Source organism: Bombus pascuorum, unplaced genomic scaffold (assembly GCF_905332965.1).
Source record: "Bombus pascuorum unplaced genomic scaffold, iyBomPasc1.1, whole genome shotgun sequence".
NCBI lineage: Eukaryota > Metazoa > Arthropoda > Insecta > Hymenoptera > Apidae > Bombus > Bombus pascuorum.
The window spans coordinates 647,367-654,395 of record NW_026869733.1 but is presented as its reverse complement, the minus strand read 5'-3'; positions in this window follow the sequence as shown (position 1 = coordinate 654,395).

Genomic DNA, 7,029 nt, shown 5'->3' with positions numbered 1-7,029 from the left:
TTATATACTATTACGTAATAACGTATAACGTTATATACTAGTACGTACTAACGTATAACGTAATATACTATTACGTAATAACGTATAACGTTATGTAGTATTAGCTTAAGACGTATAACGTTATATAATATTACCTTATAACGTATAACGTTAAATAGTATTACCGTATGACGTACAACGTTATATCCTAATACGTACTAACGTATAACGTTATATACTACTACGTAATAACGTATAACGTAATATACTATTACGTAATGACGTATAACGTTATGTATTATTACCATATGCCGTATAACGTTATGTAGTATTAGCTTATGATGTATAACGTTATATAGTATTACCATATAACGTATAATGTTATATACTATTACGTAATAGCATATAACGTTATATACTATTACGTACTAACGTATAACGTTATATACTATTACGTAATAACGTATAACGATTTATACTATTACGTAGTAACGTATAACGTAAAATACTATTACGTAATAACGTATAACGCTATGTAGTATTAGCTTATGACGTATAACGTTATATAGTGTTACCTTATAACGTATAGCGTTGTATACTATTACGTACTAACGTATAACGTTATATACTATTACGTACTAACGTATAACGATATATACTATTACGTAATAACGTATAACGTAATATACTATTACGTACAAACGTATAACGTTATATACTACTACGTAATAACGTATAACGTTATATTTCTATTATGTTATGACGTATAACGTTATATACTATTACGCTATGACGTATATCGTTATATACTATTACGTACTGACGTATAACGTTATAAACTATTACGTAAGAACGTATAAGGTTATATAATATTACGTACTGGCGTATAACGTTATATAGTATTGCAGTATGACGTAAAACGTTATGTAGTATTACCTTATAACGTATAACGTTATATACTATTACGTACTAACGTATAACGTTATATATTAATACGTACTAACGTATAACGTTATATACTAGTACGTACTAACGTATAACGTAATATACTATTACGTACTAACGTATAACGATATATACTATGACGTTATGACGTATAACGTTATATAGTATTTCGTTATGACGTATAACGTTATGTAGTATTAGCTTATGGTGTATAACGTTATATAGTATTACCTTATAACGTATAACGTTATATACTATTACGTTATGACGTATAACGTTATATACTATAACGTAATAACGTATAACGTTATATACTATTACGTAATGACGTATAACGTTATGTATTATTACCATATGCCGTATAACGTTATGTAGTATTACCTTATAACGTATAACGTTGTATACTATTACGTTATGATGTATAACGTTATGTATTATTACCATATGACGTATAACGTTATGTAGTATTACCTTATAACGTATAACGTTATATACTAGTACATACTAACGTATAACGTTACATACTACTACGTAATAACGTATAACGTTATATACTATTACGTTATGACGTATAAAGTTATATACTATTACGTTATGACGTATATAGTTATATACTATTACGTACAGACGTATAACGTTATATCATATTACGTAATAACGTATAACGTTATATACTATTACGTACTAACGTATAACGTTATATACTAGTACGTACTAACGTATAACGACATATACTATTACGTAATAACGTATACGCTATGTAGTATTAGCTTATGACGTATAACGTTATGTAGTATTAGCTTATGATGTATAACGTTATATAGTATTACCGTATAACGGATAACGTTATATACTATTACGTAATAGCGTATAACGCTATGTAGTATTAGCTTATGACGTATAACGTTATATAGTGTTACCTTATATCGTATACCGTTACATACTATTACGTACTAACGTATAACGTTATATACTATTACGTACTAACGTATAACGTTATATACTATTACGTACTAACGTATAACGTTATATAGTGTTACCTTATAACGTATACCGTTATATACTATTACGTACTAACGTATACCGTTATGTACTATTACGTACTAACGTATAACGTTATATACTATTACGTACTAACGTATGACGTTATATACTATTACGTAATAGCGTATAACGTTATATACTAATACGTACAAACGTATAACGTTATATACTATTACGTAATAACGTATAACGTTATATACTATTACGTACTAACGTATAACGTAATATACTATTACGTAATAACGTATAACGTTATATACTATTACGTACTGACGTATAACGTTATATACTATTACGTAATAACGTATAACGCTATGTAGTATTAGCCAATGACGTATAACGTTATATAGTGTTACCTTATATCGTATAGCGTTGTATACTATTACGTACTAACGTACAACGTTATATACTATTACGTAATGTCGTATAACGTTAAGTAGTATTACCTTATGATGTATAACGTTATATAGTATTACCTTATAACGTATAACGTTATATACTATTACCTTATAACGTATAACGTTATATACTATTACGTAATAGCGTATAACGTTATATACTAATACGCACAAACGTATAACGTTATATACTATTACGTTATGACGTATAACGTTATAAACTATTACATTATGACGTATAACGTTATATACTATTACGTAATAACGTATAACGTTATATACTATTACGTACTGGCGTATAACGTTATATAGTATTACAGTATGACGTAAAACGTAATGTAGTATTACCTTATAACGTATAACGTTATATTCTATTACGTACTCACGTATAACGATATACACTACTACGTACAAACGTATAACGTTATATACTACTACGTAATAACGTATAACGTTATATACTATTACGTACAAACGTATAACGTTATATACTACTACGTAATAACGTATAACGTTATATACTAGTACGTTATAACGTATAACGTTATATACTATTACGTACTAACGTATAACGTTATATACTAAAACGTACAAACGTATAACGTTATATACTATTACGAAATGTCGTATAACGTTATGTAGTATTACGTTATGACGTATAACGTTATATACTATTACGTTATGACGTATATCTTTATATACTATTACGTACTGACGTATAACGTTATAAACTATTACGTAAGAACGTATAAGGTTATATACTATTACGTACTAACGTATAACGTTATATACTAGTACGTACTAACGTATAACGTAATATACTATTACGTAATAACGTATAAGCTATGTAGTATTAGCTTATGACGTATAACGTTATATAGTATTACCTTATATCGTATAACGTTATATACTATTACGTTATGACGTATATCGTTATATATTTTTACGTACTGACGTATAACGTTTTATACTATTACGGTATGACGTATATCGTTATATACTATTACGTACTGACGTATAACGTTATATACTATTACGTAATAACGTATAACGTTATATACTATTACGTAATGGAGTATAACGTAATGTAGTATTACCTTATGACGTATAACGTTATTTAGTATTGCCCTATAAAGTATAACGTTATTTGGTATTGCCTTATAAAGTATAACGTTACATATAAATACGTAATGACGTATAAGGTTATGTAGTATTAGCTTATGATGTATAACGTTATATAGTATTACATTATAACGTATAACGTTATATACTATTACGTACTAACGTTTAACGTTATATACTATTACGTAATAACGTATAACGTTATATACTATTACGTACTAACGTATAACGTTATATACTAGTACGTACTAACGTATAACGTAATATACTATTACGTAATAACGTATAACGTTATGTAGTATTAGCTTATGATGTATAACGTTATAAAGTATTACCTTATAACGTATAACGTAATATACTATTACGTACTAACGTATAACGTTATATACTAAAACGTACAAACGTATAACGTTATATACTATTACGTAATGTCGTATAACGTTATGTAGTATTACGTTATGACGTATAACGTTATGTATTATTACCATATGCCGTATAACGTTATATAGTATTACCTTATAAAGTATAACGTTATACACTAATACGTACTAACGTATGACGTTATATCCTATTACGTACTAACGTATAACGTTATATACTATTACGTAATGACGTATAACGTAATGTAGTATTACCTTATGACGTATAACGTTATTTAGTATTGCCTTATAAAGTATAACGTCACATATAATTACGTAATGACGTATAACGTTATGTATTATTACCATATGACGTATAACGTTATGTAGTATTACCTTATAACGTATAACGTTATATACTATTACATACTAACGTATAACGTTACATACTACTACGTAATAACGTATAACGTTATATACTATTACGTTATGACGTACAAAGTTATATACTATTACGTTATGACGTATATCGTTATGTACTATTACGTACTGACGTATAACGTTATATACTATTACGTAATAACGTATAACGTTATATACTAGTACGTACTAACGTATAACGTAATATACTATTACGTAATAACGTATAACGTTATGTAGTATTAGCTTATGATGTATAACGTTATAAAGTATTACCTTATAACGTATAACGTAATATACTATAACGTACTAACGTATAACGTTATATACTAAAACGTACAAACGTATAACGTTATATACTATTACGTAATGTCGTATAACGTTATGTAGTATTACGTTATGACGTATAACGTTATGTATTATTACCATATGCCGTATAACGTTATATAGTATTACCTTATAAAGTATAACGTTATACACTAATACGTACTAACGTATGACGTTATATCCTATTACGTACTAACGTATAACGTTATATACTATTACGTAATGACGTATAACGTAATGTAGTATTACCTTATGACGTATAACGTTATTTAGTATTGCCTTTAAAGTATAACGTCACATATAATTACGTAATGACGTATAACGTTATGTATTATTACCATATGACGTATAACGTTATGTAGTATTACCTTATAACGTATAACGTTACATACTACTACGTAATAACGTATAACGTTATATACTATTACGTTATGACGTACAAAGTTATATACTATTACGTTATGACGTATATCGTTATATACTATTTCGTACTGACGTATAACGTTATATACTATTACGTAATAACGTATAACGTTATGTAGTATTACGTTATGACGTATAACGTTATGTATTATTACCATATGCCGTATAACGTTATATAGTATAACCTTATAACGTATAACGTTATATACTATTACATACTAACGTATAACGTTACATACTACTACGTAATAACGTATAACGTTATATACTATTACGTTATGACGTACAAAGTTATATACTATTACGTTATGACGTATATCGTTATATACTATTACGTACTAACGTATAACGATTTATACTATTACGTAGTAACGTATAACGTAATATACTATTACGTACAAACGTATAACGTTATATACTACTACGTAATAACGTATAACGTTATATTTCTATTATGTTATGACGTATAACGTTATATACTATTACGCTATGACGTATATCGTTATATACTATTACGTACTGACGTATAACGTTATAAACTATTACGTAAGAACGTATAAGGTTATATAATATTACGTACTGGCGTATAACGTTATATAGTATTGCAGTATGACGTAAAACGTTATGTAGTATTACCTTATAACGTATAACGTTATATACTATTACGTACTAACGTATAACGTTATATATTAATACGTACTAACGTATAACGTTATATACTAGTACGTACTAACGTATAACGTAATATACTATTACGTACTAACGTATAACGATATATACTATGACGTTATGACGTATAACGTTATATACTATTACGTTATGACGTATAACGTTATGTAGTATTATGTTATGATGTATAACGTTATATAGTATTACCTTATAACGTATAACGTTATATACTATTACGTACTAACGTATAACGTTATATATTAATACGTACTAACGTATAACGTTATATACTAGTACGTACTAACGTATAACGTAATATACTATTACGTAATAACGTATAACGTAATATACTACTACGTAATAACGTATAACGTTATATACTATTACGTTATGACGTATAACGTTATATACTATTACGCTATGACGTATAACGTTATGTAGTATTAGCTTATGATGTATAACGTTATAAAGTATTACCTTATAACGTATAACGTAATATACTATTACGTACTAACGTATAACGTTATATACTAAAACGTACAAACGTATAACGTTATATACTATTACGTAATGTCGTATAACGTTATGTAGTATTACGTTATGACGTATAACGTTATATACTATTACGTTATAACGTATAACGTTATATACTATTACGTTATAACGTATAACGTTATATACTATTACGTAATGGAGTATAACGTAATGTAGTATTACCTTATGACGTATAACGTTATTTAGTATTGCCTTATAAAGTATAACGTTATTGGGTATTGCCTTATAAAGTATAACGTTACATATAAATACGTAATGACGTATAAGGTTATGTAGTATCAGCTTATGATGTATAACGTTATATAGTATTACATTATAACGTATAACGTTCTATACTGTTACGTACTAACGTTTAACGTTATATACTATTACGTAATAACGTATAACGTTATATACTAGTACGTACTAACGTATAACGTAATATACTATTACGTAATAACGTATAACGTAATATACTATTACGTAATAACGTATAACGTTATATACTATTACGTACTGGCGTATAACGTTATATAGTATTGCAGTATGACGTAAAACGTTATGTAGTATTACCTTATAACGTATAACGTTATATTCTATTACGTACTCACGTATAACGATATACACTACTACGTACAAACGTATAACGTTATATACTACTACGCAATAACGTATAACGTTATATACTAGTACGTACTAACGTATAACGTAATATACTATTACGTACAAACGTATAACGTTATATACTACTACGTAATAACGTATAACGTTATATACTATTACGTTATGACGTATAACGTTATATACTA